Source organism: Macrotis lagotis, chromosome 6 (genome assembly GCF_037893015.1).
Source record: "Macrotis lagotis isolate mMagLag1 chromosome 6, bilby.v1.9.chrom.fasta, whole genome shotgun sequence".
NCBI classification, from domain to species: domain Eukaryota; kingdom Metazoa; phylum Chordata; class Mammalia; order Peramelemorphia; family Peramelidae; genus Macrotis; species Macrotis lagotis.
In genome coordinates, this window is record NC_133663.1 from 163,264,760 (window position 1) to 163,292,280 (window position 27,521).

Consider the following 27,521-nt stretch of genomic DNA (forward strand, 5'->3'; position numbering starts at 1 on the left):
TGCTGTTAGGGTGTACAGTGTTTTTCTGGTTCTGCTCATCTCACTCAGCATCAGTTCATGCAAATCCTTCCAGGTTTCCCTGAAATCCCATCCCTCCTGGTTTCTAATAGAACAATAGTGTTCCATGACATACATATACCACAGTTTGCTAAGCCATTCCCCAATTGAAGGACATTTACTGGATTTCCAATTCTTTGCCACCACAAACAGGGCTGCTATAAATATTTTTGTACAAGTAATGTTTTTACCCTTTTTCCTCATCTCTTCAGGGTATAGACCCAGTAGTGGTATTGCTGGGTCAAAGGGTATGCACATTTTTGTTGCCCTTTTGGCATAGTTCCAAATAGCTCTCCAGAAGGTTTGGATGAGTTCACAGCTCCACCAACAGTGTAATAGTGTCCCAGATTTCCCACATCCCTTCCAACAATGATCATTATCCTTCCTGGTCATACTGGCCAATATGAGAGGTGTGAGGTGGTACCTCAGAGAAGCTTTAATTTGCATTTCTCTAATAATTAATGATTTAGAGCATTTTTTCATATGGCTATGGATTGCTTTGATCTCCTCATCAACAATTTTTTTTTAAGTCTGTTTCTTTCTCTGGTCCCAACTTTGTCTCATTCTAGAAGTTCATTTGATTAGGAGCATATCACTAGAGAACTGAAATCGGTATGCATACCAATGCTTGTGTATGTATTTTGTCAGTAGAGCTTGTGGAAGGAGATTTTGCGTAACACTTTAAAATGTACAAATATAGGAGATATAAGATAATATAAGACAATTTAAGAGCAGTCAGGAGGCACACAGTGGATAAATTTCTGGGCCTGAAGTCAGAAAGACTCTTATTTTTAAGTTCAAATTTGGACTCAGACACTTACTAACTGTGTAACACTGGGTAAGTCACTTTACTCCATTTGCCTCAGTTTTCTTATCTGTTAAAAGAACTGGAGGAGGAAGAGGCAAATCACTCCAGTATCTTTGCCAAGAAAATTCCAAATGATGTCACATAGAATCAGATACAACTGAAAAAGGCTCAATAACAACAAAAACAACAGACCAAATACTTGATAGCCATCTAAGACTTCACTCTTTTTTCATGTTCTCTAGCAATAAAAGTTCTTTTAAAATGGCAACAGTTTTATAATAATTTCACATACCAATATGAAAATCCTAAATATAGCAAACAACCATAGTTTATAGAATTTCTATACAAATATCCATAATAGCTTAAATTTATAAAATATGATCACAGGGGATATTTATATACATTATTACATTTCATCTTCTCATCCACCTCTGTTTTTCTGTTTAGGAAGAAACATAAACATAAATATAAATCCTGCTTATGACTCAGTCATCTATGAGGGTAGATCTCTCTAAGCAATCCTGTAAACACTGTAATTAAAAATCACTACCCTTGCTGTCTTGTGTACACATGTAATTGAATTAGAGGAGATATGGGAGTATCTTGCTAACACAGGAAGTTCAGTACTATAGACTTGAATTGAGGGATATGTCTTTATCTGGGAACATATGCAAAAGTTACTTTAAGTAAAAGTTAAACAAAAAAGACCAAAAAACCCCCTGGTGTATACATTTGAATGAGTGATTGATAAAGAATAAATGATTTTCATAGTTTAAAAATGACTTAATTATGTAAAATAAATATATATCCTTAGTGTTTAGATTATTTGGGGGATGATATAGAGAGCTATTAACATTTGTTAAAAAAAATTTTTTCTCTCTAGAATACTACAAGAATATCAAATAGGCATCTGAGTGAATACCTACTGCATATTTACAAGGATAAAGCAAATCTTGAACAAAAGACTAACTTGTTGTACTCTATCTAAATTCCATTATTCTTGTAGTAAACTTGGTGTGCTTCATAGTTATATAAAATAACTTTAAAATTAGAACTAATTAATGAAACAAGAATTTATTTATTTGCTTAGCACATAGTATTTCTCAATTGTACCAAGAATTGGGGATACAAATCCAAAAGAGAGGCAATTCTTATATCTTAAGGAGTTTATGGAAGTTAGAGGAGAAATGACTGAGAAGTAACAGAAGGTGGTGATGAAACCTTAAGTCATTTGACTTGTCTTTAGTGTGTGCAATGATAGAATGGAAGTGAAAAGAGAGAGTGAGGGGTAAGCCTAATACTGGTAGCATGATGACCTAGTCATCAACTTTAATATTTATTAATTCCAGGTTCATTGCTAAGGGATAAGAATATAAAGTAAAGAAACAAAGCAAAACAAAATCCACACACCCTTCCATCAAGGAGCATACTTTCTGATGAACGTAGATCATAATTGGGAGGTTTAGGCAGACTAGTATAGTGGACTCTCACTAATCCAGATATCACATCCCCTGACTGTAACTAGAACTTGTCAGAAAGATAGCCTCAGAGAACATTTTACAAATATGAAGGTGAACAAGTCAGGGAAGTTCTGATGAATCTTGATGAATCGGGAATTTGAGAAGCATTTCCCCTGTTTAATAGAGTTATGATTTTTTATGTGGAAATTCTCCTTTCATTATGTTTCTTTTTGTTTTAGCCCAGAGAAAAGTCATTTACTACTTCTCCTTGAGCTCTTGGTTACCTTGTTTTTAATCTTAACTTGACTGTAGGGAAAATTTCATTGGACAAGTTTGTCTCGTACATTTAGTTCCATAGAAGGCAAAAAATGAAGTCTTTGAATTCATATTGAAAATGACTAAGCATATAAAAAAACAAAAAATAATCATAACTTGAATGCAGAAATGCCACCTTTCTTTTCATTTACACTCTTCTTCTGGACCAGCAATCCTTATAAATGAAGAGAAAAGAAGCTAAAGATAACCTTTCATCTAGAGTAATCTCAAAGTGTAATTTTCCATAGATGTCAGCTAAACTGAACTTGAAGACTGAAAGACCTCCATGAATCAATTTCCTGCAATGGATAATTAGTTGTATAATGCAAGACAAGTCTCTTAACTTACTGTAGCCTCAGGTTCCTCACCTGTAAAGAGGTGATAATCTTAGCACCTATCCTATCTCACTGGGTTGTTGAGAGAATCAAATAAGATTAACATATCTAAAATACTTTGTAAACCTTAAAAAGCTATATAAATGCTAGCTATCACTTTAAGGGACAATTTAGTTTTTAACTTTCCCCTAAGGTAAATCTGGAATAATGTTGAAAGTGATTTTTAGGGAGTGATTATGTAGTTAAGATCAAATCTTTTCCTTGGTTCTCCTCCCCAATGTCCCCATCCTCATAATATAGTTTTAGTTTTAGTCATAGATGATTGAGAATTTTGCTGTGGGAGTACAATCAACCCAAGTAACAGGATTATTGACAAAGTGGACTTCAGTCACATGACACTGGTTCTAGCCTATCTTTTAGCCTTTGGGAGTTGGTGAATTAGGCATGTAGCAATCCTCATCATTTTAGCCTTTTTTTCTTTTTTTTTTAGGTTTTGCAAGGCAAACAGGGTTAAGTGGCTTGCCCAAGGCCACACAGCTAGGTAATTATTAAGTGTCTGAGACCAGATTTGACCCCAGGTACTCCTGACTCCAGGGCCGGTGCTTTATCCACTATGCTACCTAGCCACCCCCATATTAATCTTCTTTGAGAAAGGTTTGAAAGATTGGGAAATAGGTCATGTTCACTGGTAATGTGTAATGAATGAATAGTTTAACCTGTTTTTCAGGGTAACTGTGCTTTCAAAAGAACCCCTCAAAAAAGTGAATTCAAGTCTGTCATTAATCATGACTATGACCTTTGACTGTTGAGCTGGGGGATACAAGGAAAGATTACTTTTTTAATTAAAAAAGGGTAACTACATTATTTTTGAAGTGCCCCCCCCCCAAAAAAAACAAAATGTAAATAACTCTGGGGAAAAAATTCTGAGCTCAGAATAATAAGCTAACATTTTGGTGTTTTGGAGAAAAAGATCTTTTCCCCTTCTTTTTTTGTAGTTCTCCAAGACCCAGCTGAGCTATTGTGACAATTAATGAATATAAAATGCCCCTCTCTCCCTGTGAATAGTTTGGCAGTGGTGACTGAACAATTTCAAGCATGAGAAGAGAATAAAGCCTTAAACTGATGAATAGCTGACATCTAACCCCTGTTCATTTCCTGGACTGGAGGCACACATGATTCATGTAACAGTTAAAGAAATAAATATAAAATATTGTGCTACATGTTTCTTATAGAGTTCTTGTTCTTCAGAATATCTTTGAGAAATTCTGATGATCACAATCTGTATTAAACTAGCGTAGTTATAAACAAAAACAAAAAATTATTAGAAGTCATAGGTGAACCTAAAAAACTATCATTTCCCTTCCTCAGTGGAATTTAGTAAGACAATAATAAAAGTATGCTTGTTTTACTTACTTGTTTTTTTACTTTACTTGTTTTTTATCCTGATATTTCTACATGATGGTAGGTTGGGTTAGGATTAATGACACTTTGTCAGATTCATTTCATATCATCAGTAATATAAATCATGGCTGTCCAGGAGACCTCTCTTTGTTTGACCTCTTCTAGTGATACAGTTGATGGAAACCTAAGCATAAAGAAGATTAATTCCTTCACAAATTTTTTTTATCTCTCCCTCATCTTTGAGACTTCTTTAAAAACTTTTGAAAAAATAATCATAAAACTACCATATGTAGCTGATGAAGCAATCCAGGACCCTAAAATACACATGGTCATGAATCCAATAGTATAAAATAGGTACAATTCTGTTTTCTGAAAGATTAGTCTGAATGAAACAGAGGTACTGATCCAATCCTGTTAAAACTGTATCCAAATGTTGTGCCCATTTGGACTTAAAAGGGGGAGGGGGAAGAATTTGTATTTTAAAGTATCTACTATGTGCCAGACACACTAGCAAATTAATCCGTTCTAGAGGATTCATTTTATTAAGAAAAACAAAGATAGTTTAGTCTGAGTCTTGGGGTGTTACAACTGTGGTATCAAATTCCAAACAAGTATTGTAGTTCAGTGGTTTCTTTGTTCTCTGTTTTGTTCTTTACTTACATTTGAGTTAAGCATAACTGACTTTCTCCAAAGTGGCAGAAATTTGCAAATTTTGTGATCGTGTAGTAAAGGGGATGGATGGAAGAGTCACATTTATTCCAAAATGAAAACAATTTTTACTGAAGATTGAGGAATCTAAGTTTTGTGATCAGACAGTTTTGAACTATGTGCTTAATTTGATTTTTAAAGCTCTGGGTTTTATTTGGTTATTTACTATTTAAAAATACTTGTCCAAATTCTATGTGGAAATATGGGAAAACAGAATTTGGGGGAATATGCATATTTTAAAATGAATCTTACAGAAACTCTTGTGGTTTTATTTCAGTTTTTTAAATAAACATTTTCCCCTTCAAACTTAATATCTGGATAGAGTATCTAAAAAAGATTACAACTATATCCCCTATTACAAAATTATATTGATTTTTGCTCCATGATCCTTTTAAGTAATGTGTTTACATCCATCCTAATTTAAACATAAAGATTTGAATGCTTTAGGAAGACTGATGATGCTGTGCAAGTTAGTATATTGCCCTCAACAACTTTCTCTCAGTTGTGCTTTTGTTGGTAGAGAAGGAACTGTGCTCCCTTCTCCTTGCCAATTTTTAAAACATCTCTGTGATTTCTATTAGTGTTCTACTAAAGATGACTTCCTGCTGATTCCATTATTTAGTGAATCGAAAGCCATAGGGTCTTTTATTGAAGTTTACTTTTGGTATTTGTGTTTTGACTTGAATTTGCCAGTACTATTAATAATGAATAATGTTCCCTGAGGTTGAAAGCTCTTCTTAAACACTACATAAATCACCATTTAGGTAGAAGAGCTGAAATTAGTTGATAATTGGTAATAGAATAGTAATTAGTATTAGTTCTAAGATTGTGGTCCCCAGGAATCCTGTAGATTCAATGTTTTAGGTTTAATCTTATTCTCCTTATTCAATTTGTTGTCTTCAATTAATTTGAATCCATGATGTTAAAAAAAGTAAAAATAATAAAACCTCTAACTTTTAAAAGTATAGAGACAATATATTCAGGGAATATTTTACTTAAAGAGGAATTGAAGAAATAGAATCAATTCCACTGACTCCCCAACCCATTGAGTAGCAAGTGGATTCTGGGACAAGGAGATTAATTCACAGTTAGAAGTTCTCCCTTCTAGATGCTCTGATGGCAAACTCCAGAGTTGTATACAGTGGCGACCTACCACTTCCCACTTCTCATTCCTCCTATTACTGGGATACTCTGTGTCCTCAAAGAACATTGGAAAGAGAGAATTAAAGCTCTTACTATTCTAAATAAAGAGTACATCACATGGCTTACTCTAAAATACTAGCTCTCTGCATATGTTCCATATATATTTCATATTCCACCTTTGAATGAGTTTCATTCATTCAAAAAATGAATTTCATTCATTCAAAAAAAAATCTCCCAATCTTAACTCTGCTATTAAATTCAGATTAAGAGGGCAGAAATTGAAGTGGTTCTAAGAGGGTTAAATACTATGTGATCCCCTAGAAGGTTCTTAATCATTACAGATACAGCTCTACCTAATGCTTTCATTGTTTTTTTTTTCAAAATTATGATTTTTAAGCCAAAGCTATTTCACAGGAACAATATTATAAAGGAAGAACTGGACAGGCAGTGTAATGGAGAATTAAAGTTTAGTTTTTATTTATCCTAATAATATTGTAAAACTATTGGAGTAGCTTTATGAGGGATTTTTTTTTAAATACTAATAGATTCAGAAAGATCCTTTAAAGCAGGCTGGTTCTGGGTTGCTCCGGAGCCAGGTATAGAATAGGTGGATACCTTCTGTAGTTTATCTATCATCATAATCATACTCTTAAGATTTATGACCAGCATGGCTTTAGGACTGACATGCTGTGATATTCATTGACTTCTCTAGAGTTCCTTGAACCTAATATGACTTGAACCCACATTAGAATGCTGAAAACCATATTGGGATCAAGAAGATTAATAATAATATAACATGGGACCTTCTTTGTCATTATTTCAATCTATGGGAGACTTTCCTGACCACATTGAACAATCAAGGAAGAAGAAAAGAGGAATATTTTCATTATCGATACCTGATTTCTCATGACCATCTTGATATAAAGGACTCTAGTTGTTTCCTGTTAGAGAAGTAGTACGGCATAGATTCAGAGTGAAGCAGAAATCATCAGACCATGCTAATGTGCTTATTTGTTTTGTATATTTTAAGTGAAGGCCCTCCTTCATCCTTCCTCCTTTTTCATCCTTAAACCTCTTCTCCCTCATTCTTTTTCCATTGTAAAAACAATCATGGTTATTTTTTAAAGCATCAATAAAACATTTATTTAATATTCTCAAGTTTTTGTTAAGATGTCATAATTTGGTTCATGAAATATAGTGGTCACTAGGTTAAGTGGAGACTGATGTTCAGCTGTCTGCATTTGAAACTGAAATAAGTGCAAAGCTGACCTCTAAGGTTATGGTGACTTTAGAATTGAATCTTCTTATTTCATCACAGCTCTAGCCATAACATAAATTTTCCAACCTTGCTTAAAATCTTGCTTTTTAACTTTTAAGTTAACTTTATCAGAGAGGTCATTTCTTATACTCATCAGAAACTGAAAGGGCAGTGGGGAAGAGTGCTGTTTGTTTTTTTTTTTTGAGAAATTATTTTCAGCTATATAATTCTCCTTTTCCAAGTTACTTTTCTCCATTTTATCACCTGCTAGAAGAATAAGCAAAGAAATAAAACAAAAACTTAAAAAGTCTTTCTGTAGTTTATCTGAAGGTGGTCTCTCTATATAGATAACATAAACTTTCAGCTCTGACTTTCATTCCACTTAGAGAATACGTATAGCAGTCAGCAATCAGGGTATGAAATAAAAGAACTGTTCATAGATTGTAGTTCTGGAGATACTCAAAGGGAAGAAAGTTTGAAACCTATTTCCAAATGATCTTTCTTGGATTCATGAAAAGAAAATTAATGGTTTGAGTAAAAGTTACTAGAAAGACAATCTCCCCTCCTTTTCCCCCATCCCTGACCAGCTGACACTGAATAGTTAGGGACTGGAAATAAGAGCATTGCTAGCTAGAACCATACCAATTGGCAGGAGGATGTTACTGAAATGATGAGAGATAAGGGATTGATTTAGTGCAGGCTCACTTAGAATAAAAAGGGAAGAAGACTGTGATGACTGCCATTCTCTTTCCCTTTCCCCATAGAGTTCCCTGTCCTCTGGCTGCTGAAGACCATACCTTTCACTTTGGACATCTTCTTAGTGGGTTTCAAATTGTTCAGCATAAGAGGGGGACTTTGGCTCTGCCCACTCTTGAGTTGACAATATAATGCTCTAGTTTTAATGTTTTCTTGATGTTAATGACCCTAGGTTTCATCTGCTATGGTCCAGCTGAAGTTCTCCTTCTGTTGGGGGGGGTTCTCAGTATCCCTTAATCCCTAACAGAAGTGCTTCACTTCTTTATGGATATCATATCTGCAAGATCTTAACAAGATTTTCGATGTCCTTCTTTGAATATATTGACCAATGCAGAAGTGTGCCACAGCACTGGTCCAGCTGGCCTTAAATGATATCTGTGTAGACAGCTTCAGTGATGAAGTCTAGTATCCAAAGACATTTTTCAGTGACTCTGAGCAAGAAATAAGACTTCATTCTTGCTGCCAAGCTCACAATAGCTTACAAAAGTTTGTTTTGGGGGCTATGGTTAGTTTAGGTTGACTCTCCTTGTTGACTATGTGTTCTGGGTATGTTTAATAGGCAAGCAGGCTCAGTAACTGAAAATAGGGAGCAGTAACACATTCTGCAATTTTCTGTACATGGTTTCACTCAAGTAGCTCTCCAAACATGTGTACCCCAGTAGTTTTTAGGACTTGACTTTTAAAAGCAGTGAGGGCTGAGCTATTTGTGTCTTTGGCTAATAAAACAAATTGATCTAGGAGTTTACAGGAGGGTTTCTATTTGCCTGCCATTTATATAGCCTCTTGATCTGCCTCTGCTACCAAGGTTCTATCTCCTCTGCTGCTTCTCATAGGTTAAGATGCCTCCCCACAGCTTGTCAAATGGTATAATAGGCTTATTTCTGAAGTTTTTTTCATATATAGAAGGTGAGACCAAATATGTCAGGCCTAGCCAGTGTGGGAGAAAAGCATACCACCAATTCTTTTATCAAATGAGATAATTGTGAGGCTTTTAGCACAATCCTTGAATATAGTAGGTGCATAATAAATACTTCTTCCCACCCCCATCAGAAGTACAATTCAAAAGGCAAATTACTTCTAATAATGAGCTCATTGTGGGAGAAAAAGTTGTTTCTTATATGCTATCTTATAGCAGGTGTCAATCTTCATTGTCAGAAGACAATGATGTATGTCATATAGTTCTTTGTCAGAAGATTCCTATACAGTTAAATAAACAAATTTGATATAAAAGAAGTTATTATTTGTTATAGTTTACTGGATTGTAGAGGAAACATTATTGTATGCAGATACATTGTATTTAGATACACTAAAGAATGTAGGGGGAAAGACTAATATGAAGCAAGCCCTCTGTTTCTATTTTTATTACCAGCAATTCTTTTTGTAATCATTACTTTTATTGCTCTTGTTTCAGTTTTAGTTGCAGAACTAGTAGGTAAGTGCTAGCTTGTGAGTATACTTCTTTTTTTTTTTAAGGGGATGGAGCCAAGGTGGTAAATGAACCTTCTGTAATTTTATCTGTACAGGAACTCCCATTTCTCTATCTGGGCAGATCTGTTGCTGTTTGGAAACTTATGGTCTTAAGTATTGCCTGAAGCACTGAGAATTTAAGAGACTTAAGCTGGGCAAAGGACTCCCAGAATAGCCCTCTAGACACTAAACCATTTTGTCTCTCATTGGTATTTTCAATTTTCACACCTTATTTTCCAAATAACTAAACCAATTTTGTTTACATTCAACCTATAAACTAAAAAGTTACAACTACTGGACTTAAAAAAAACAAACTGTACCTTATTCCTTGGAGCTGAGCCCCAGGAAAGTTTAAATAGTTCCATAAAAATGTCATAAATTCTCTTTCTGTGTGTACAGGAACAGCTGTCCAGTGCTTTCTAAGTACACTCTAATTCAGTGGGATGATATTTTATAACTTGTTAATATTTGGAGTATACTGTACTCAATACACTGTCATCTGTCAGCTAGCTCTGTAATAGATCCTAAGAATGCATTAGAATGTACTTTAGTAGTATGATGCATTGATCCTATGCCAAAAATTGAATCTAGTGACAATCTCAGACCATATGTGAAGACTCTGTGTGTGCACATGTATGCTTAAGTCCAAACATTCTAAAAATAAAACAAAAAGAATATAGCTTTGTTATTTTGAATAAAACAAGGTGTTTCCATTAAATTAAGTACAGTTGAGGCAATTCCAAAAGGTTATTGCTCCAATTAAAAATTCCTCTTTATGCCTGCCCATATGGTGCTCAGCATCATTCATTGACTGATCTGAGGCTCCTGCAATTCCACACTCAGCATGGTGTTTTGAATTAAGGACATAGGAACAGTCTATCTCAAAAAGATATCCTTTTTAAAATAAATATATTTAACAATGATTTGTCCAAATAACATATGGATAAAGACTCCTTTTATATTATCAATAAACTATAAATTGTCAGTGTAATGTTTGAAATCTTAAGTCAACTAATATAACAGAAAACTGCTTTTTGTGTCTTAAACTCAATACCTTCAAGAAGTAGATTTAGTATCTTGGAGGTTAAGTAGTTTAACCTAATCCTGACTAGATAAACAGATGCTCTCATAGAGAACCTGGCATCTGGGACTGTCAGCACTTATCATAAACTCCAATGAAACAAAATTATAATTTTTCCTTACAGAAAATTTGCAGGCTCAGCTAAATAAAAGTATATTCCATGTATTAAACTTTAATACTCATAGAATATATATATTTTATATATATATATATATATATATATATATATATATATATATACTTTATCCTAATTTCAAAAATGATAGCTGGGTGGCAGCATATGAAGGTATGATCTGTTAAGTTCTTCCTAACCCTTGATCAGCACTCTTCTGATCTGAGGATCCCTTCTTACATAAGTTAAGATGTGCTACAGGATGGAGACCTCAAGAAGCAACCAAGATGACAGAATGGAGGACTTTTAAGTACTGCAAAATATATTCAACATCTTCTAATGATTCAATACACTTATTTTATACCAAGGAAGGAGCTAAAACTCAAGTTATCACAGTTCTCTGCATGCCTCAAACTCTGAAATCTTAGGTTTATGACCCTTGGAGTAAGGTCTGACTTAGAAAATAAACTATTTTCTTGAGGATCAGGCACTGTGCTGAAATATATAGTGAATACTGGTGAGTCAATTTAACTTCATTGCCTTGGTAATGGTAATATCTGAAGACTTTTAACACTTTCTTTGAAAGTGTTTTGCCATCTGCTGATTCTTTTTTCCCCAATGTTGGAACATAAATATTAAGGCTTAAGATCTAAAGAATTTGGTACTGAACAGCCCAAGTACTTAAAGATGGCATTGTGAAGAGATAACAATAAGGTTGAAACATTCCTCATGAACAAAAAATGGTGGAATTATCAGCCATCCAGGGATTAAAAAATTCAAAGTCTGATAAGCAATGCTTATATATTCACTTGAATTTCTTCCAAGAGTAAATTTAAATCCTAATGTATGAGAGATTCTTAGAAGAATATTATTAGAGAATTTAGTTTAGATGCTTTAGGTTTTTTTCTTTTTTCTTACTTTTGTTTTCAGTCTTGTGAGGGGTTAGTTATACACAGAAATTTGTCTCAGAAGATCCTAAGAAAACTATGCCAAAGATTTATGGGAAGGGAATTTCTGATATCCTAAAGCACTAACCACCAACTTAATATCCTTCCTTTGTTCACCAATTTCCTATTTACAGATTAAATAATAAACATGTGATTTCCTTCTTGAACTAACTCATTCATCTAATTTTCCTCTTTCATACTATAATTATGGTATCAAAAACAGTACAAAACAATTCTCTCAAGATGAAACAAGTAGTAGTAGTAGTAGTAGTAGTAGTAGTAGTAGTAGTAGTTGGTGGTGGTAGTAGTAGTAGTAGTAGTATGAATTACATATTAGAAGAGTTGGAGTTAGCTACCATGTTTAAATATAGGAGCTCTGTGTTAGAATTGAGATGACTGACGCCATTATGGGCATGTGTAGAGTGACTGAGTAATGATTATATATTTCTGGAAGAAAGGGTATACTTAAGAATTTCTTAAATCTGATAATCTTCAATTTCTCATTGGTTCAAGGATCTCATTCATAATAATGATTGCTTAGAAACATTTTGTGGAAGGACAAGGTCAGTATCCACTTAGAAAGAGCTATGCTAAACACATTTCATTCTTTGAGGCTCATGACTTGATCAGACTAGATGATGCTTAAGGTCTTTGATAACTGTAGAATCTATGATTTGTAAATGCTTTTCAATTAAAAAATCTACTGAAAATAGCTTGTTGCTTTTTGAGTAGTCTACTTGACTAGAAGTACTGCTTTCTTTAATAATACTGATTTGCAGCTGTCTTTTTTCTGTGTTATTTCCCATGGTTCTGGGTTACATTTATAGAAAATGAGTAAAAAAAATTTTTTGGTTAAGTTCACAATAAAATACTAAAAAAGATGGCATGAATATTGTATGTTGCATATTATATTATAGTGAAGTCATCCCTTATCTGGACATACTGATATTATGTGCATAAAGACAGTACTACACTTCTTTAAAATTGCCATGGAGAAGGGTTGAGAGGGATAAAAGATGGTAGATATTAAAACTTACCTATGAATCATTTTATTCTCTCCCAGAACCTGTTTTTGTGAGAAACCTGGATTTTATAAAATGATTGAATGGATTTATTGGTTTGGCATTTTCATTACCCTATAATATCTCTTTCCTTCTGTATTCATTCAGTTTCATAAACTTCTCTGTGTTAGAGTGAGTTAATCAATTGGTACCTCAGATTTCCATACCTGGCTAGCCACAGTTCATGCTCTTTCACATTCAGTTATTCACCAAGATCTGGGTAGTTTCAATAGATATCTTTCCATGTCAGTCATTCAGTAATCATTTATTAAGTCCCTTATGTGTAAATGCTGACTCTGAAATCTTAGGGCTCTCATGAGGGGTTGAAACTAACTCTGGTGCCTTTAGCTGTATTGAACTCTGTATTGTTCCCATAATAGGAAATTAACAGATGCTTCTTGTTCTGTTCACAAGAGTTCAGTTCAATTCAACATTTAATGTCTACTATGTACTTAGACATGATACTGATGCTGAACTTGGCATGTGAAAGAAAGAACACCTGCACAAATAATTGTAGTATCCAGAAAATTTAACAGTGTGTATTAACAAATATGGTAGGGGATCATAGCAGGGAATCAAGGAAATCATGGAGAGAAGGTAGCACTCAAGATGAGCTTTAAAGGAAGATAAAGATTCTTAGAGAATGTTCTAAGGGAACATTTCAGATATAGAGAAACTCTGTGAGGGGAGGGAGGGAGGGAGGGAGAGAGAGAGAGAGAGAGAGAGAGAGAGAGAGAGAGAGAGAGAGAGAGAGAGAATATGTTTGTGTGAAAATGTATGCAAAAAGGGAGGAGATAAGGTTAACTGGAATGTTGATGTCATGAAACCTAAAATGAAATTAGAAAGGTAGATGAGAGCCAGATTGTGGTGTGGCTTAAATGCCAGCCAAGGAATTCAGGTATTTTTAATAGCGAGCACTCTTTACTCCAATTGAAGTTGATGACAGTTTAGCAAAATTCTTTATCCTAAAAGTTAAAATCCTTTAACAACACACAAAGGTTTTTTATTCAGTAAATAATGCTGCTTGTACCCCCAACAACATAACTGAACCATCCCATCCCTTCCTCTCCCCCCCTTTTTTGCCTTTTTTATAAGGCAATGGGGTTAAGTGACTTGCCCAAGATCACACAGCTAGGTATCTATTAAGTGTCTGAGGTCAAATTTGAACTCAGGTTCTCCTGACTCCAGGAGAACTGCACCACCTAACTTCCTCCTCCCCGCTTTTTAAGGATAATATGATGGCTTTTCACAGGGCCAGATAGCTGGTTGCTGCCACTTTGGGGAAACAACTCTCAGGCTTTTTAACCTTCAGGGTATAAGTAACCTTATCTCTACCAACCCACCATGGTCTTCCAAGTCTGCCTTTCCTCTCTTGGGTACAGCACATTTTTGTTGCCCTTTGGGCATAATTCCAAAATGCTCTCCAGAAAGGCTGGATGAGTTCACAGCTCTACCAACAATGTATTAGTGTAGGAGGTTTACTTTGGACGGGTATGTAAAGGATATGGTGCGCGGCTAGGTGGCGCAGTGAATGGAGCACTGGCCTTGGAGTCAGGAGTACCTGAGTTCAAATCCGGCCTCAGATACTTAATAATTACCTAGCCGTGTGGCCTTGGGCAAGCCACTTAACCCCATTGCCCTGCAAAAACTAAAAAAAAAAGGATATGGCACATGACATGTCAAAGGGAGAGATAGGAAGCAGAGGCTATCATAAAGAGGGACTGACTTAGGGTGGTAGAAAAAGGGAGACTAATGTGAGAGATGCTGCAATGACAGAATCGGAAGTCATTGGGAGAAAGAGAAAAGTCATTGATGATGTCACTTTTTTCAAATACAGGATATTAGGAGAATTAACAGAGTGGCATATTTGAAGATAGGCAGAATTGGGGGGTGATGATAAGATTATCAGAGACATTGAGCTTGAGGTGCCATTGGTTGATGATCTTGTGGAAATTCAGGCCATTTTAAAAATATAGGTTCGGAACTGAGGGAACTCCAAATTCAGGACTGGATATGTAGGCTGTGGCATCATCTGCTGTCAGAAGGCAGTCAAGAGCTTTATCAAGAGCTTACTAAATGCCAGTTATTGTGTTAACCTCTGAATATAGACAAAGGCAATAGCAAAGTCTCTTCCTCAAATAGTCTTACATTCTCTCTCTCTCTCTCTCTCTCTCTCTCTCTCTCTCTCTCTCTCTCTCTCTCTCTCTCTTTGCAAGGCAGTGGGATTAAGTGGCTTGCCCAAGGCCACACGGCTAGGTAATTATTAAATGTCTGAGGCTGGATTTGAACTCAGGAACTCCTGACTCCAGGGCCGGCGCTCTGTCCACTATGCCACTAGCCACCCCTAATAGTCTTACATTCTAATGGAGGAGACAACATTTCTATAATTATGCCTATGTAGATATAAGATGATATATGGCATAAATAATGGAAGGTAACCTCAGAGAAGTGGGGTGGGGAGAATGGACAAGAATTCCTTCAGAAAGCAGGGTCATGTAAGTTGAAAATTGAAGAAGCCAGGAAATCACAAATGCAAAGGTGTGGTAAACAAAGCCAGGGGAGGGAGTAAGAACTGCAATGAAGGTAAGAAAGTAAGGAAAAAAGAAATAAGAGCCAAGGATAAAACTTTGAGGTACATAGCAGCATACAGAGGAAGGCAATAAATGAATGAATGAATGAATGAACGAATAAATAAATAAACAAACAAACAAACAAAGCAAAGATCGGTAAGAGAGGTAAAAGGAGAGAACTGTGGTAAAGAAACCAAGGAAGGAGAGAGTATGGCAAGGTAGAAAGAGGTTTATCAACAATGTCTCTTACTGTTCAAGAAAGATGAGCACTGTGCAAAGATACGGAAATTAAAAACTCATTGATGATATCATAGAGAACTATTTTAGCACAGCAGTGAGAAATTCAAGCCAAGTGGATGGTAAAGAAATAGAATCAATTTCTAGAATTTTAGCACTGAAGGGAAGAAAAAAATGTTAAAAGTAGTATTCTTGAATAGTATCAGGGTCAAGGGAAAATATGAAGTTTTATGTTGCTATTAGGATTAGAGAGATCAAGGAATGTTTGTGTCAGTAGAAAAGAAGTATTAAAGGAGAGACAAGGAATGCTCAATGGAAAAAGGTCTTGCTGAACATAGAAGGGAAAGGAATGAAGGAACAACTGAAAAACCATGTCATCCTCAACTGCAAGGAAGAAGGAAAGAATGGAGAAAGATATGGAATCATTTGAAGATACAGATGAGAAATGAGAGGAGAAACTGTTACGTGGAAGGTAATATATTTGCCGCGACCTCTTTTCATCTAAGAAGGCAAGTTGATACATATTAACAGTGATTTTAGAATATGACATGAATAAAACCGAAAGCAGTTCTCTTTCAGTCTTTCAGCCTGAATACTAGGTAGAAATAAAAATAATTGAAGGACTTGGAGGAGATATTAGTTCATCCCAAACTATTCAGTCTGTGTACTTTTGTATGTGGAAAACATTTACAAATCTCAATTCTGCTATACCAATTCTAGGGATGTTTCTAGTGCAATTAGAGTTAGAGAATTGTATGCAGCATCCCTGTTAACTATGCAATTTGCTTCTACCTTACATCTTTTTAAACTTAATTGTTGAACACAGAAGAGATTTCATTTAGAAATGTTTGAAGATATTCTGGATTTAGAGGGAATGATGCCTGGGAAGATAAGTGGGGCATTAGGAGGTGTTTCATAACAACTGTGAATTATGGGTAATTAAACCTCTCAATAAAGGGCTCTTCACTAAACCTTGCCAAATTGTTCTTAACTCCATCCTACACAATTGATATTTTGTTATCTTGTTTGTCAGATGCATTTAAATAGAGCTAGTTGCTTCCTTCTCCCACCCTTAATTCTTAGCAGCAGTCAAACTGAGTTTATCACTTTTTTCGTAGACCTGATCAGGCATGCAAGGTAAATATTTACTAACCTGACTAAAGCTTGTGAAAACAGGAGTGGGACATGGATGCCCAGAAATGGCTAACATTCCCATCATAGCAGTCTTGTGAAAGAATTTTACTATCTGAGTTAGAAAGGTTGAAAAAATCTTATAAATTCTGAGTCATTTATTAAATAATGTAAAGTGGAGGGGAGGGAACTCAGGAACCAGAAAATTAGAGTCCAAACTAAGTTTGATGCTATCAGGAAAAGTTAAGTGGAAGTGAATGTACAAAGGAGTATGGGAATTTACAGAGAGGGAACAAAAAAAGTCTTTCCTTTATGTTGCCATCAGCCTTTTTATCCATTATATTTTCCTTACTTTTCCTCCTGATCAGTGTTAGCCAACTCAAATAGAAATGAATCCCAATAAATTAACATTATCTATATTGCATTGTATGGGGGTGGGTGGGGGAGGGGAAGGAGGTAGACAGGCACATGATAGAGTCGATAGAAGACCGAGGCTGCAGTGAGGAAGATCCATCTTCCTGGGTTCAAATATGGTCCCAGAAACCTACTGGTTGTGTGATCGTGGTCAAGTTACTTAACTTTGCCTCATTTTCGTCTTCTGTAAAATAAACTGGAGAAGCAAATAGTGAACTGTTCCAGTATTTTTGCCAAGAAAACTCTAAATGTGTCATTTAGTCATAAAGAGCTGGATATGACTGAAACACTTAAAACAACTAACAATTGTATTTTTATTTGTTTTCTTCAACATTTCCCAATTCTGGTTCTGTGGTATTAGGGAGCTTTGCCATTTGACATCTCTTCTCATTGTCATTAAACCAATGAAATTGATTTGTTAGTATTTTCTAAATAAATGTGCGTGTTTGTATTGGTGTTTGGTTAGTGATATTTTTAATAGAATAAAATAGAAACTAGACTGTGATTTCACTGAAAGAGAATTTTTCTGGATGAGAAAACTCTCCTACAATGCAGATATGTATCTTCTCTGCACCTTATTTTCTTTTGGAGTAATTTAGAGAAATAGTAATCATACTTAAATAGAAAGGGATTCCTGCAAGCCTCATGTGGACTTAGAAAACCCTAATTATCATCATCTATGGTATGTATGTTTTTATTTTGTTAAATATTTTCCAATGACATTTCAATGTAGTTTAGGCTATCCTGGGGTATATTATAGCAGCCCAAGGGCATGTTAAAATTTCTAAGACAAGTCTTGAACCTAACTTTCTTTGGGTTTCATACTTGTTCTCTATCTACTATGCCATACTGCCTCTACAATTTTTAATAAAATATTTAATTTTTTAAAAATCCCAATCATATGACGTGAATAGGGCTTTTAAATACTTTAATTGGAGAGACTCCAGGATTTAGATGGTGGATTGTAAAGGTAGGAGATATTAAAACACTTATATCAAGGATGGCTTGTTCTTTTAGAATTTAATAAGTCTGGGGAAATTAGATGGTGCAGTGGATAGAGCACTGCCTTGGAGTAAGAGATATCTGAGTTCAAATCCAGCCTCAGACACTTGATACTTACTGTGTGACCTTGGGCAAGTCATTTAATCCCACTGCCTTGCAAAAACAACAACAAAAAGAATTTAATGAGATGTTTGCTACATAAGATGGTTGTCCACAGATACCTATAGGAATCTTTCCCAGATGTAATAAGTACAAAATACATTATAAACTTCAACATTTCTAGCACCTTATAAAAACATATAGAAATAAAAATGGGAAAGATATAATTATATAAATGTAAAGGTGATCTTGCATAAAATCTGGAAAAAAGTATTCAAATGATCTGAGATATAGAGCTAGAGGATACCTAAACAGATCATTGAGTCTATTCTTCCCATTTCACAAATGGGGAAAATTAGTCTGGGAGAAGTTAATTGACATGTACAATTAGTAAGTACTTGAAAGAGAATTTGTTACTTTTTTCTCAAGCCCACTTCAGTAGTAATGGTAGGCATATTATTTTTTTTTTGCAAGGCAAATGGGGTTAAGTGGCTTGCCCAAGGCCACACAGCTAGGTAATTATTAAATGTCTGAGACCGGATTTGAACCCAGGTACTCCTGACTCCAAGGCTAGTGCTTTATCCACTACGCCACCTAGCCGCCCCAAGGCATATTATTTTAATAGAGTTCTAGACTCTTATATAGTCAGACCAAAATATTCTTAAAATCATCATCCAGTTTTTGGTGGGTTTTTTTTTTTTTTTGCTCAGGTCCTACCTTCACCAAACAATCTTTAAATTTTGAGTTTCTAAAATAGATTTTCATACTGAAAAGAAAATGTACCTAAAATAGGTGTTCCAATTTATGGAAGAGCTTTTACATTTTTTTTGTGTTTTTTTTTTTTTCTGGTACAAATCAGTCTCTCTTGAGTTTGGGTTATATAATCTGGTTTCATCAGGGCCTGATAATTTCTGGTATAGAGGCCATGAAGATGACAGAATAGAAAAATTACTACTCAAGACTGTGGTAATTCCTATCTATAAAATCCAACTTTAAAAAACTAGGCCTAATTATTCTTTTTGTAATGTTTTTTGGTTAACCACATGAAAAGTTTTATAATATCTTCTTTCTTTATCTCTAATTTTAACAGTTTTTCTTCTATAGCAGTAGAGGATATAAAGTGTTATTCCATATTAAAAAAAATTAGCAGTTAGGCAGTGTTTTGCCTTGAGTAGAATTATGTTAACTATATAGTCATATTTGTCACTGATGTTTAAGATTAACTGACCATAGAGGAAACATGCTATGTGGATATTTTTATGAATAGAGTACAGTAAAATTCTGTTCAACTTGTACTTAACTAATCAGAATCTTGTAATTTTTAAATTAGTTTTTTTATTTACTTTTTTAAAGGTTTTTTTTGTAAGGCAAATGGGGTTAAGTGGCTTGCCCAAGGCCACACAGCTAGGTAATTACTAAGTGTCTGAGGTCGGATTCGAACCCAGGTACTCCTGACTCCACGGTGGTGCTCTATCCACAGTGCCACCTAGCTGCCCCTTAAACTAGTTTTTTAATGCAAAAATAAGAAGAAACACTAAAGACAAACAACAAAATTTAGATTTAAATTTAAATTTAAAAAGATGCTAACAAAATTGAAGGAAATTACCTGGGGTTGCTGGAGATTGAGTAACTAGTAAAAACTGGAAACAATGATGTGATCAGTCCCTGGTTACTTTCTAGAGCTAAAAGAAACCTAAACTGACCTTTGATTGAGTCTTTCCCTTTCATTTTTACAATGAGTCAGAGAGGTTAAGTGACATCCACAACTAGTAAGTTCCTATAAGCGAATATGAACTCAGTTCCCCTGAAACCTAGTCAGTACCTAGAAAGTGCAGAAAAATGAGATGAAGGTAAGACAAAAAAGAAAATTAGCAAGCTAAAAATAGAATAGGCTGACTTCAATAGGGATAGCTTCACAACTACAAGGTTGGGGAGGTGTTAAGACAGCAGATTAGAAAAGATCTGAGAGGGGCGGCTAGGTTGTGCAGTGGGTAGAGCACCCACCCTGGAGTCAGGAGTACCTGGGTTCGAATCCGACCTCAGACACTTGATAATTACTTAGCTGGGTGGCCTTGGGCAAGCCACTTAACCCCAATTTGCCTTGCAAAAAAACCCAAACAAACCTAAAAAAAAAAAAGAAAATATCTGAGGATTTTAGTGGAGAGCAAGTTCAATATAAGTTAATAGTGTAATGTGGAAGCCCCCCAAAACTCCTACAAAGTTGGACTATATTGAGGAAGCCAAGAATAAGAAGGTGATAGTCCCACCAAATTTTTATCCTGTTCTTACTACATCTGGAGACATTAATTTTGGGGAATCACAATTTGAGAAGAAAATTAATAAGGTAGAGACTATTCAAAGGATAGCAATCAAGATGGTGAAGGTCCTTCAGTCCATATTTCAAGAGGATTAGTTGGAGTTTCTGGAGACATTTAGTCTGAAACAGAATATTCAGATTGGGCATGATATCAGAATAATATGTTTCAATTCATGTAATAAAATATATAATTGATTGTCTTTTGAGTTCAGAAAGACCACCAAGTTACCACATAGATTCACAAGTAAGGGCATTTCTGGAATAGTGCAATATTATTTGCTAACATGAGGCATTTTAAATAGGGGGAAAACCAAAGTAGGGAAGTTCTAAGTATAGATTTCCAAAACTGAAAATCTTATTAGATATATAAAATAGCTAAACTTTATATAGGGATTCCCAAACTGAGTTATGTGTAACTCTTAGGGGAAGGCAAAAATTTGTCAAAGGGATGCAGGGAATATTTGGTAAATAATTATTATATTATTCATCTTTTTTTATTTTCTTTTGTGAGCATACTAAACTTGAATTTATTTTCTTTCATATTGAAGAGGAATTATGAGAAGGCTAACTAAAATACAAAGAATAAAGGAACTGATTTATTAGCTCACATGAACTGGTATTTTAATGTAATATTATGTATTATATGTATAATAATACACATGTATTATATATAATATATTATGTTACATAATGTTATTACATGTATAATTTATACGCTCTCAGAAAACTATCTTTTAGACTTCAGGGGTCTCACTTTCATTCTCTATAAGGTAAAAGTGCTCTACCAAATGAATTCTTGAGTGATCCTTTTTACCTTAAACTGTGAGCTCTGGTTGGTTCCAAGAACTTTGTCTAAAGAAGCCTTTTCTTGTTTGCCTTTTACTTTAGCAGACATGAATTTTATAGCACTTCAGTAAAATCTTATCAGTCTATGAAAATCTTGGAATAGTCCCATTCTTTTAACATTTCCCCCTTCCCCATATACTCACTTCTCTAATGATTAGTAAAAATTATTGAAATCGATAGATTGGTACAAATATTTACTTTCCTCCTGAACTAGTGGAAGAATATTTAAAAAGACATGCCACTTTGAGAAAACTTGATCAGATTTACCTGTTTAGCTTAACACTTTCAAATTCACACTATCAGATACCTTTTTAAAGCACTGAATTTGGTCAAATAAAAATGTAATGTCCAATTGGAAAAGATTTTTTTAAAATTATATTTGGTCAGTTGGTGGTCAGTTGAATCATATGTTTATGATACTGATCTTTTTATATTTTTATTATAATATTATTTTTATTTTTCCAACTATATATAATTTTTAACATTCATTTTTGTAAAATTTTCTCCTTTCCTCCCTTCTTTCTCCCCTCCCCAAAACAGCAGATAGTCTGATATAGGTTATACATGTGCAATCATGTTAAACACATTTCTATATTAGTCATGATGTGAAAGAAGAATCAGAACAAAAGAGAAAAACTATAGGAAAGAAAAACAAAAAAAAATAAAAAAGTGAAAATAGTATTCTTTGATCTGCATTTAGACTCCACACTTCTTTCTCTGAATGAGGATGATCTTTTCCATATGATAATGATCTTGTTTGTCAGTTATTTCCTCTATACCAAAAAATTTTGAAGATTAGGATCACATTCAGAGTTTTTGCTGCCCCCCCCCCCAAGTTAGAGGAACTCTAACTGCCCTCTTGGAGAAAAGAAGAGTCACTTAAATTTGCATTGACTTTAGCTTAGTTTAGGTTTCCCCAGGGACCAGGAAGTACACAGGTTAAAATTTTTCACATAGCATTAAAAATGTATAAAGGAATGTGAAAAATTTTGTATGTAAGCATGCATTTAAATCAAGGTAACAGATTTTCTAAACCCTTTCTGGTAAAAATAATATTGGAAAGAGCAGTGGATTTAATGTCAAAGGTCAATCAGATTGTGACTTTGCTACTTAGTATCTGGGTGACCTTGGATGAATTTTAAGTTTCTTGGACCTCAGTCAGTTTGCTTGTCTCTAAAATGAGTAGTTTGATTAAATGACTTCTAAGATTCCACTCTAAATTCTATGAAAATTTAACATGAAACAATTTATGTGTTATATTAGATTAGAAATTCCTCAAGGGTAGAAACTCAAATGTTTTTTCCTCCATTTCAGTTTCTAGTATGCTGCACAGTATTCTTGTAATGTAGTGGGTGGTTAATAAATCATTGTAGAATAGAATTGTTGGAATGGTATATCGGTGCAATTTTGATTGAGATAACAATAATTCAAGTTTCATATTTGCCAACCTGACTTTAAACTCAAAGAAAAAGTAAATGCCTTCCCAGAATTTAGTGCATCATGTTGCATTTGTTAATCAGATTATTTTTTACATCATCAGTTTAGAGATGATGTCTGATGTCATTGTGTAATCCAGTTCCATTTATAGATGGGCAAAAAGAGACCCAGAAACTGAAGAAGCTTGCCCAAAGTTAGATAGGTAGCAAAGTATATATATTCAGAATTTGAACTTGGATCATCTGCACTACAAATTCCATGCTCTTTTCACTTACATATTTGCTGTCTCTGAGAAAGGACTAGAGGTAGGGAATAGCACAATAGACAATCAGCTGGAAAGTAGAATAAGCTAATCACTTGAAACTAATTAGGCAGTTCACTTGTCCAAGGAAGTATACCTAACATTTTTCCAAATAACTAATAAGCCCATGAACATTTTTGTGTGCATGTGAACTTAAACCTATTGAAGCCATCTGTAAGTTTGTTTCTGTGAAGGAATTTTGTTGCAGGTGTCCTAACACAAATGAGGTAATGATTTAATTATTCTATAAAGCAGTGTATCTTTTGGCCAGGAGAACAGTTTCACAAGCTTCTTATCTTTTGATTATGATAGTTTGTATTTTGGGATTTTGGTACAACTGGAACTATTGGGGCTATAGAAGCTTTGTGTGAAATGGTAAAGTTTAATTAGGTATCATTTTTAAATTAAAGTAGAACAGCTGTTTCATTCCCAAGTTAATTCCCTCAATAAACTCATCATGCATCACACCCATTGTACAAACGGTGTTAGGAGATGTGGATTTTCCTTTAAATGGATCATGAAAAACTTTACTGTTGATATGAAAAATATATTAACTCCTTTGTTTCTGATTAATACATTCCTAGATTATACTGGTTCCTAGCTGCTCCCTCTTCTTGTGGCTTGAGTGAGATTTGAGCCAGCCCATTTTGGGAAACATGTTGCTTAGCAAACTTAACGTACTGATAAGTGTTAACATATTTCCTTTCATTTTTTCCCAGCATATATTGAGACTAATTATCTTGCATGACTTTTTTTCTTAAAGATTTTATTTATTTTGAGTTTTAAAATTCTCCCACCACACACAGAAGGCAATTTGCCAGTCTTTACATCGTTTCCATGGTATACATTGATCCAAATTGAATGTGATAAGAGAGAAATCATATCCTTAAGGAAGAAATATAAAGTACATGAGATAGCAAGATCAGATAATAAGATATCAGGTTTTTTTTTCTAAATTAAAGGTAATAGTCCTTAGTCTTTGTTCAAACTCCACAGTTCTTTCTCTGGATACAGATGGAATTCTCCATCACAGACAGCCCCAAATTGTCCCTGATTGTTGCACTGATGAAATGAGAGAGTCCATGAAGGTTGCTCATCACCCCCATGTTGCTGTTAGGATGTTTTATCTGGTTCTACTCATCTCACTCAGCATCAGTTCATGCAAATACTTCCAGGCTTCCCTGAATTCCCATCCTTCCTGTTTCTAATAGAACAATAGTGTTCCATATATACATATACCACAGTTTGCTAAGCCATTCTCCAATTGAAGAACATTTACTTGATTTCCAATTCTTTGCCACCACAAACAGGGTTGCTATGAATATTTTTGTACAAGTGATGTTTTTACCCTTTTTCATCATTTCTTCAGACCCAATAGTGGTATTGCTGGATCAAAGGGTATGAACATTTTTGTGCATAGTTCCAAATTGCTCTCCAGAAAGGTTGGATGAGTTCACAGCTCCACCAATAATGTATTAGTGTCCCAGATTTCCCACAACCCTTCCAACAATGATTATTATCTTTTCTGGTCATAGTGGCCAGTCTGAGAGGTGTGAGGTGGTACCTCAGAGAAGCTTTAATTTGCATTTCTCTAATAAGTAATGATTTAGAGCAATTTTTCATATGACTATGGATTGCTTTGATCTCCTCATCTTTGTATATCCTTTGATCTCCTCATTGCCTTTACATATCCTTTGACAATTTGTCAATTGGGGAATGACTGTTTTTTTAAAATTTGACTCAGTTCTCTGTATATTTTAGAAATGAGTCCTTTGTCAGAAACATTAGTTGTAAAGATTGTTTCCCAGTTTACTACATTTCTTTTGATCTTGGTTACAGTGATTTTGTCTGTGCAAAAGCTTTTTAATTTAATGTAATCAAAATCATCTAGTTTGTTTTTAGTGATGTTCTCCATCTCTTCTCTTCCTTAGTCATAAACTGCTTTCCTTTCCATAGATCTGACAGGTAGACTAGGCATGACTCTTTTTAAATTGAATTAGTAATGAAGAATAAGAATGCCAGAATAATTTAACTGAAATTTCCTAGTTCCTTTGTTCTTTTTTATTTTTTGTTTGTTCTGAAACAGTGAAAATAAGAAGTATTATAAGACTGAAATAATTGTATAAAATGATTTCTTTTGGTTTATCTGGATTTCAATTATTATTATTAGCTATGTCTGAGTAATTGAGAGTTGGTTGCTTTATGTAGGGTAGTGGTAACCCTGGTTACCTTTCAGTCTTTTTTTCATTAAATATTTATTAATTGTGTATAATGTCCATGTTTGGTATTATAGTAACAAAATTAATATAGTGCTTTAAATATTATAGAAATTTTTTATATATTTTTGCTCCTTTGAATTTGAAACCTTCCATATGATGTAGAGACTTGAGCTACCATCACCATTTTACAGATGGTAAAACTGGATCTCAGAAATGTTTATAGGCTTATAGATTTGGAGTTGGAAAAAATTCCCTAAATCATTTAGTCCAGTCTTCTCATTTGGCAGATGAGGCAACTGGGGTTCTAAAATGTGAAGTTATTTGCCCAAGACCACCCAGTTAGTAAAGTAGTAGATCTGGATTTTAAAGCAAAATCCTCTGACTCCAAATTCAGTGCTCTTTCCACAAGTTATGCTTCTTAGTTTAAAAGGCTTGCTTTTGGTCACATAATTAGAAAAGTGTTGCATGTGGAATCTGAACTCAGGTCTTCATATTTCCAAAGCCAACTTCTTTGCAATACAGCAATCCTTCTTTCAATAATAATAGTAAGAACCTACAAAAACACTTTGTGGTTTATAAAAGGCATTCCATCTTATACCCACATTTTATAGGTAAGGACTTTGAGACTTAGAAAAATTAAGTAATTTGCCCCAGAAGTTAAATAGATCATGCAACAGTGGCTCAGCAGGCACTTGAACCCAGATCTTCAGATTGTTCAATGAATATGTATTTATTTAGCACTTAGACTGAGGAGACAAAGAAAAAGCAAGTTAAAAAAAAAAGTCAAGGAGCTTTGATTATATTGAGGGAGGAAACATAAATAGAGAGATATAAATTAACCCAGTAGTAAGATGCCAGTAGTAACTGGATGGAGGGAAGTTTGACATCTTATATTAGTCCAATTAAAGCAATATTTTTATGATTTACTTCATGACAGTCCTGGAAGGAGCTGATGTAGTGTGATATTATCTTCATTTCACAGATAAGGAAATTGAAGCTGAGAGTTTGAACCTTGATTTAGAGTTTCTTAACTTGAAAGTGAAATTAATAGACACACTTCTCTGTGTCTATTAGAATTTAGAAGAATGGATTCGAATCTTTGTGCAAATTTTTATGGATAGAGTACTGGAAGTCTAGAAGACCTTTGTTCAAATGCTGCCTTATTTGCTTTTTGGCCCTGGGCAAGTCACTTAATTACTCTGATTCCATTTGTTCTTCTGTAAAATGAGCTTCATTGGATAATCATTAAAGTCATTCTTTTTTAAAGTTTGTGATTATGTAACATTGAGATGCAAATAGATGAATGAAAAGTGTATTCCTATACTTTCCCCAATAATCCTGAAAGTTATGAGGAATATACATTGTTAATTATTAATTAAACATTTTCCTCTTCCTGCTGGCCCAGGAAGCTGAAGCAAATACTTTGCTAGTGGATGGATTGTTAACATGGGAACATGCTGCTAAGATGCTACCTCATCACTTGAGCTTTGTAATTTTCTGACTTTCCAGTTTGCCATGAATAAATGTATGGATTGTTTGGCCATGATTCAGAATTCCTATATACTGGTTTTATAGTTTCTTCAAAAGCAGACCCTTTTGGGGGTTTCTTCCACATCTTCCATCTTCACAGAATCTCTCATACACTGAGAACAAGATACATACCAGACAAGAAGCAAAGAGAGTGCTGCAGTACTCCTTCCCTATCTTAATTTAAAATATTAGACTCAGAAGGGGAATTGAATGGAAATTGGGAGACTACTTTTGAAATCCTGAGAATTTGATTATATGTTCAAATTGTTCTTTCACCCTGTACTCCTGAGGGGAAGAGTAATTGACAAAGGGGGCAGAGTGTAAATAAGTACATGGTTCTAGTCCAAAAGACACACATTAATGACTTGATTTGAATAATTGTCTAAGGAACTTAAATTTACAAATTAAAAGAATACTATACAATTGGCAACAATATTTCTATGGAGTTTTTGTTTTTCCTCTGAGAAATAAGTCTTAGGCAGAGAGATGATTCCTTAATCATTTCAGTG

General features: G+C 34.4%; 1 protein-coding gene and 1 pseudogene across 4 annotated transcripts in view; one reads left to right on the forward strand and one right to left on the reverse strand.

Annotated features, from left to right (window-relative positions):
* Positions 1-27,521, forward strand: part of FARP1 (FERM, ARH/RhoGEF and pleckstrin domain protein 1) — a 331,424-nt gene that overhangs the window by 111,101 nt on the left and 192,802 nt on the right. The window lies entirely within an intron of this gene.
* On the reverse strand, positions 8,465-9,012 carry LOC141491516 (COP9 signalosome complex subunit 7b pseudogene; annotated as a pseudogene).